The sequence below is a fragment of the Lepisma saccharinum genome, chromosome 18 (genome assembly GCF_977018435.1).
Source record: "Lepisma saccharinum chromosome 18, izLepSacc3.1, whole genome shotgun sequence".
NCBI lineage: Eukaryota > Metazoa > Arthropoda > Insecta > Zygentoma > Lepismatidae > Lepisma > Lepisma saccharinum.
In genome coordinates, this window is record NC_139246.1 from 63,577,666 (window position 1) to 63,585,712 (window position 8,047).

An 8,047-nucleotide genomic window follows, 5' to 3' on the forward strand; every position below is an offset into this window, starting at 1 on the left:
CTATATCTAATAATTCCTTTGATTTTTCAGTTTTCAATTTTGGAAATGATTTACGAGAAATTTTACCTTGAATACATTCCTCACAAACTTTAGTTACATTACATGCATCAATATCAACACCTTTAACTATATTTCCAAGATTTTTAACAATTGTTGCATCTCTGTGTCCTAACCTACGATGCCAAAGATGAATACATTTCCTGTCATTTTCATGACTTACCTTGTGCAATTGATTTACAGATTCTACATTTGAAATAGTATTCAACTTATATAAATTATTTGTCAGATCTGCTGATGCAACAGTTTTTCCATCTTTACTAATGATACATGTGTTATTGTGAAATTCAACATTTAAACCTTTTTCAGTAAGACATTTCACTGATAGTAAACTACCATGCAACTCAGGTACATACAACACAGATTTTACTAATACATTCTGTATACCTTTATCATGTATACATTGTATTACACCTTCACCCATTCCTTGTGATTTCAAACAACTTCCATCTGCAAGGTATATTTCATTTGTTATACTTGGATTAAATGTGGCAAAAAATTCCTTGTCACTGGTCATATGACATGTGGCTGCTGAATCAATGTACCATTTGTCTCTACCAGTACCTTTTTCACTTGCTTCAAAACACAGAAAATTAACATTATCACAATCAGAACCACTTTCATCATCTCTTTTTTCACTTTCTTCAACATTACTCACCTGGTTTGCTTTATACACAATTTTCCTTTTATGTGCCTTGTACTTAAAACAATCACGTTTAAAGTGACCTGGCTTTTTACAAAAAAAAACAGACACTTTTCACATTATCGGATTTCACTTTAAGAGCACTTTCTGAATAAACACCACTGTCAGTTTTGGCTTCCTTTCTTCTCTTATATTCATGTATGAGCTTCCCTTTCACCATTTCTAAAGTTAGGTCTTCTTCCGGTCTCGTCTCCAGTGCAGTAATTAGCGTCTCGTAACTGTCCGGCAGGCTACACAACAACATTGCTACTTGCAAATGTTCCGCTAAATTTTCACCAAAAGCTGCAAGTTGATCCACAATATCCAACATTGCATTAATGTGCTGCTCCATGTCGCCATTTTCACTAAGCTGTAAGCGGCACAATTTCTTCAATAAATACACTTTAGTTGTGAGACTTGATTTTTCATGATACCGTTTCAAAGAATCCCAATATCCTTTCGCTGTTTCCTGCTTTCTTACATGAACGAGTTGATCATCTTCCAGCAAAAGTCCAATGGTGGCCCTAGCTTTTCCGTATTTTTTCTTCCATTCCTCGTCCGGTTCTTTTGGCTGCACACCCGTCACTACATCCAACAATTCTTCCTTTAGAAGTAGTAACTCCAATTTGTACTTCCACGTTTGATAGTTCCTGTTATTTAACTTCTGTATAGTCGATTTCACCGACTCCATTTTCACAGTCCGTATTCAAACATGAACAGCCGCACTTCCTCGTTTTTTCCTTATTACAACTGCATTAGACGTGTTCTGGGCGTTCTGGGCCCATAACCTATGTTGGTGTAATAAAAGAACACGTACAGTTTATTCCGAGAAGTTTTATTGTGCTTCTCACTCGGACGAACACAAGTGCTACAAAAAAATATTCGAGAACCAAAACAGTAGAACATCGATAGTGCAGCTTTGCACAGACTACAACCTATGTAGTATATTAACTCTTGATCTCTCGTTTATATACTTTATATGTTTATTGACAAAAACACCCTACAGTATGTGTGTTTCATGTTTTCATTATTTTCAGAATCGTATCCCCGAAATTTTTTCCGCACTCCCTCAGCACACCTACATGAATAATCCTGGCGCCGCCGCTGCCAACGGAGGGCGTGATGGGGTCGTAGCCCCAAAATGCACGGGCCAAAAAATTGAGAAGAAATTAGGGGCATAGTTAAGAATATGGGTATCTTGCAAATATCAAATAGAATGCTGTGAAAATGTTTCGTTTAGTAATAAATCTCTTCTCAGCCTTACTGGTTCACATGAACCTAGTGTATAGCTTTTTATGTGCTTTCTATTAATCTTACAAACACAGGAACCTTCGTGTCCAAGCATGTTGAGTGTCAAACTTAGCGAAGGCTTCGACTTCCAGTCCAGACTTGGGCATTCCTTTGTGAGTGTTCTCTCATGGATCTCATGTGTCATAATTATATTTCGCCATCATGATAGTCTTTCCTTTACATGGGCGTCCGGAAGAGGGGGCCGTGCCCCCCTGGAAAATGAAAGTTAATAAAAAAATATGTATTTCACACATAAAATTTCATTTTAGTCACAATAATATGTGTTAATTATTGCATTAACTCCATAAATTCAAATTAAAGCAATGTTTTTTAGGGAACAACACTATTTTTGGGGAAAATTTGCCTTCGTTTGCCCCCCCCCTGGAAAAAATACCTTCCTTGCCCCTCCCTGGAAAAAATCCTGCGGACGTCCATGTTCCTTTATTTCTTCTCCCTAAAGCAAGACACTTATTGCATCGCGCATGCGCGAACGACAAGCCACGGCATCACGTTCCAAGCTATTGAGGAATTGGCTCAGTTTGAGCGACACACAAGCGACAAAGCGACGTAGCTTATCGTGTCGCATAGATCTGTTGTTGTAACGTGCGGTTTATCGTGTCGCCCAGATCTGTTGTTCACACAATTAGCAGGAACGCTTGCTAATAGACTGAAGGCACCATGTCGCTTGTCACTTGCCGGCCCTCGTGGAGGAGTGGTTAGCACATCGCGCTACGATGTGGGGTCCCGGGTTCGAATCCCGGCCTAAGCATGGAAGTTTGTGTGTCCATTCATCAATTTCATCATATCATCACTCATCCCCACCTTCGCAAATTAGCCAGAAGTGGCACAAAAAGCGAAGTAAAGCAAGTAAATCAATCAATCAATCGCTTGTCACTTAGTTGGGGAACTCCCCCTGTGGCGCGTCGCTTCGGTCTGAGCACCTTTCCTTTAAGGAGCTTTCAGACCGAACTAACAAGTAGCACGCGAATACGATATATGAACGTGTCGTTTGCTGTTTGGATCCTTATGTGCAGGAAGTTTTGTGGGTTTCCTCTTGTCGTTTTATGCAATCATCATTATCATCATCGTCGCGATTAGTTTAAAGTGGAAGAAAGGAGACAAAAATACAAATGCTTCAGTGTGTATATCTTTAAAAGAAATGATGATGATGATAATAATAATGAACCTAATTCATACACAAAAATTTAGTTACCAAGAGCATTCCACGCGTATTTTTTTTCTCCCGTGTATTATTAATGAAAGTAAAAACTCAATATGCTGACCAAGGCAGTAATTTATTTTATTATAAAACATAAACTAAACGTAACGTTTCAACCTTCTAAGAAGGTCTTCTTCAGACTCTGCACCAAGTACAAATGTAACAAGGTACAAAAACAGGACAATGAATGGGAAAAGAAAGTGATAGAAAAAGGAGGTGACAAAATAATTCTGTCTTGTAAATATGTGGACGATTTTTGGCATATGGAAGGGAACGAAGAGGAAGCTCGACATTTTTGCCAAAGAAATACAAGATGAAGAAAGAGGGATATTATTGGAACTCGAAATAGAAGAAGAAGACAAGATAAGCTACCTAGATATATTGATGAAAAGGAAGAGAGGACAAGAAATTGAAACCACTTGGCATCAGAAGTATGCAGCAGGGGTATTCTGCCACAATAGAAGTGATGTAAGTGAGGTGACAAAAATAAATTTTATAAAGAATATGGAGGATAGAATCAAGGAAATATGCACGAAAGAATGTGAAAAAGAAGGCAAAATAAATAGCCTATGGAAACAGCTGGAAAAGAATGGCTATGAGAAGGAGGATAGACTGGACATAAACAGAAGAAGGAAGAAAAGTGGCAGGGGAGAATTGGAAGAGAAAGAAAAACAGAGGAGGTTTGGAATAAGGAGTATGGGGAAGACCACAGAAAATATATTTATTTATTTATTGAGAAAATTCCAGATAAAGCACGGGTGGCTATTTTACACTGAAATTGTCAACAACGAGAAAGCAATAATAATAAGCAAAAAATAAAAAATAAAACAAAAAAATTAAAAGTAACAAAACAACATAAAAGTGAATAGCAAATGAACAAGAAAATTAGTAAAACATGGCACTATGTGATATTAATTACAAGCATTTCTTCTGATGGAAGACCGAAAGGCAAACTCTGAGGAAAATATATTAAGATTTGAGGGGAGATCATTGTATTGTGCTGCAAGTCTGTAAAAGAGAGATATTTTTTGAATTTCTAGTCTAGTTTTTTTTTGTATAAAATAATCTTGTGTTGCGTGTTGTGCGCATAGGTACTCGAAAGTGGAATTTCTCAAGAAGTGTGTTGCAGCGGAATTTGTCATTCACAATTTTGTATAAATAACTGAAATCATTCTGCAAACGTCGCTGATAAGCAGTTTGTAAGTTTAGAAAAGACAAGAGATGCGGAGATGAAGAATTGCGTAATGAGGGAACCCTGTGACGGACTAAGCTAGGAAGAAGTGAAAGACTGAATCGATTCTAGAGAGATGAGTGGGACATGCCACTCATATAAAGTTGATAAGAAGAATGGGAAGGCAGATGATTGGGCAGAAGCTATTTTCTTATACAGGAGGGACTAGCTAACTATTTTACGTCCTTCTGCCACTCTCTGGCATTCTATAATATTTTCGATTTTTTTCACTAAGGGGCCTCTATATACATATAAAGTATATAAACGACAGGAAACTGCTTTACGTCACTGGTTTTGACAAATGACGCACAGTCTCGTATAATCCCGATTGTTTTACATGCCAGAGGAAACAGAGTTACGTTCAGTTCTCATTTACTTCATCTTCTCTTTTCCAAGCGTCCCTTTGGCGCAGAGGATAGCGCGTTGGACTTCTAATCCAAAGGTCGTGGGTTCGATCCCCACAAGGGATGAAGGCTATTTTTTTTTTACAAACTCAGTTCTAGATAACAGACATTTATTGCATATGAGGTTTTGGGGATATCAGGGGCGAACTCACATAATACAAGTTACGGCAATCAGCAGGTTTCCAAACATTTGTTCTATTTGTGCAATGTCCTATTCTAAAGCAAATGTCAGAATATTAAAGGCGAGGTAGACTTCTGTTAGACGACTCCTACTGTCCTAATTGTATATTGATTGATTGAATTGGTGTTCTAAGTCCACTTTATGCACAGTATTGGTAATCGGAACTTGACCTATAGTTTAAAGTGTGATCCGAACCATTATGTGTCTCCACCGTGTATCGAACTCTTAACTGCATATGATACGACAATAGGGGCAATAGGGACTGAGTGAGTATGGACTGCTATTATTGGATCGGTTAGTCTGTCATTAGAACATTAAAAAAGAAAACATCATGACATACAATTCTTCCATACCTATAGTCTAGCCAGGGAAGACAAAACTTTTTGTAAAGGTCTATTCCAAACGTGAGAGGGGAAGCAGGTAGAATCACCAGCCAAATTACGCTGTGACATATCGTTTATATAGATTTGCTTCTTTTTATTATCATTCTTTATAATAATAATAACCCATTGCTCGACAACCCTCGAAAGGGCCTAGGCCTATCTCCCGGCTGCCAGTCTCCCTCCAAGAATCCTACCTAGAGATGTGGAGTTCTTCAATGGGGTGACGTGAGATTAGCACGTCGAACCCCCAGCCGTTGTAGGTGATTTCCGAGACCGGGTTGCGCTACAGTAGTTGTATTGACTGTATAACCAGCACGAGAAAGTATGAACCCCCCTCAGGCAGATTTGGCTACACTTAAAACAGGCTCAACATGCCCATAAGAGTTTTTTGCTCAAGTGTGGAACCCTGCCTAATCCAAGATTTTTGTGAAAATGCCCTCAAATATTTCCTGAGAAAGTATGAACCCCCCTCAAGCAGATTTGCCTACACTTAAAACTTGCTCAACATGCCCATAAGAGTTTTTTGCTCAAGTGTGGAACCCTGTCTAATCCAAGATTTTTGTAAAAATGCTCTTCGGAAAGTATGAACCCCCCCTCAAGCAGATTTGCCCATACTTACAAAAATTGCATCAGCCGGATTTTTGTCCATAAACTTGTCAAAAATTGATATTTTTTTGGCTACACTTAAAATTAAGCAAAAACCCATACCTACCCACACATATTTACTTCAGGTTTAAGTTCAATTGGATGCCAGGTTCAATTTTTTTATCTATATGCAGAGCCCCTCTAGAATGGCAATGACCTGGCACTGTGTTATGTATTGATTTTTGCTTCCCGAGTAATGAAGCTTTGCATGCAAACAATTGCATCAGCCACTATTGTGAGAGTGGTTGAGAAAAACAGATGTGTTGTTACAGTGCTTCTCATACTTACAGGCCTGTTTGTTTTAATATCATATTTCTGGTATGTTGAACAATATTTTGCCTGATATTTGTTACATCTAGCTTGTTTGTTGTAATCCACTCATATTTAGGGTCAGGCTTATATCTGTCCCAGCCTGTTATACAAAAATCAATACATAACAAGGTTATTGCCATTCTAGACATGCATGTCCGTGCAGGCATTTGTGCTAGGTCAGTGTGAATGAATATTTATTCTTTTTTCCACTTGTAGGCTATTGGCTTTACAACCTGTCATAAGATAAGCATAGAGTTTTTGATTTGGACCCCAAGAAATTTTATATAAATACCAAAGCCAAAAAATATTAACACACATACACATACACACACACACACACACACACAAAATATACAAAGCACAGTGCTGAACCCAGCTGATATTTTTTATCCAGCATAGAGTTTTGATTTGAATCCCAGGAAATTGTATATAATAAACAACAACAAAAATGCCAAGTCAAAAATATTGTAATCAATGCAATAAAAATATATCCAGCCCCAATTGGGCCAAGCACCAAAAGATTTGTAACCCGGGCAAATACAGAACCCCCACAAAAATTTGCCCTAAATGCCATAGAAAATATAGCATGGAATATTTCACATATAAACATAAAGGTACTTGCTCTGCACAGTCATCAACATTGCCCTCACAACCATCTACATCTGCTCTGAAAAGGAAGCATGAAGCACCTGTCAATGCTGGACCTGCAAAGCAGCCACGCTATGAACTTACCCATATCAGTTTTAATGCCCAACTTAGAGATTATCGCTTTGTATCAAAGCAAAAATGTGGTATTGAGAATTTTTTGAACAGTGTAAATCCTGATGTGCAGGCAATTCTAAATGCACAAAATGGCTCTTATAAGCTCTCCCTCAAATTGTTTGCACAATATAAGAAGCCAAATGGCACAAAATTTACACAGCCCCACATAACAGAAACTGTACCGGTATATTCAAATGCAAATTCAGACAAAATAATAAGCAGTTTGATAGATCAATTGAATATTAAACACTCTGAATTTGCAGCAAAAGAGTCTGGATGGAGCCTATGTGGCTCTCCACACAAGTTATATGTTAATATTTCTGAATTCAGCCCATTACAAGGTTCCACTTATGTGCCATTACCTGCCAATATCAAAAACAAAACAGCCGTGGTTAATATAAAAAATAATGACCAGAAATGCTTTTTGTGGTGTATTTTAGCTGCTTTGTATCCAGTTTTAAGGAATCCTCAGAGAATAACTTATTATAAACAACATGAAAATGATTTTGATGAGGCAATGGAGGGTTTAGAATATCCAATGTCTGTTCAGAATATTGATAAATTTGAAAAAAAGGCCAGGAATATTAATGGAAAACAATTATCTATTAATGTATTTATTTGTTCCACTGGCCGTGGCAATTGCTTGATAGCACCTCTCAGAATCAGTACAATTGATGATGAATCTGCTGTTCCGATTGATTTGCTCTTAATTGAAGGGGATGGCACATATCATTACACTCTGATACATAATCTTGAAGCTTTAGTGAGAACACAACTAGACAAATCCAATACAATATTCAAGTTGTGCAGAAGATGCTTAACTGTATTTTATGGTCAAAAAATGATAAAAGGGGTTCGTGAAGAGAGTGCAGAAATTGCAA

At 37.7% G+C, this 8,047-nt stretch overlaps 1 non-coding gene across 1 annotated transcript; it reads left to right on the forward strand.

The window, feature by feature from the left end:
• Positions 1–4,876: 4,876 nt before the first annotated feature.
• Positions 4,877–4,949, forward strand: TRNAR-UCU (transfer RNA arginine (anticodon UCU)). The gene has a single exon. It is a non-coding gene; the product is annotated as a tRNA-Arg (tRNA).
• Positions 4,950–8,047: the final 3,098 nt, after the last annotated feature.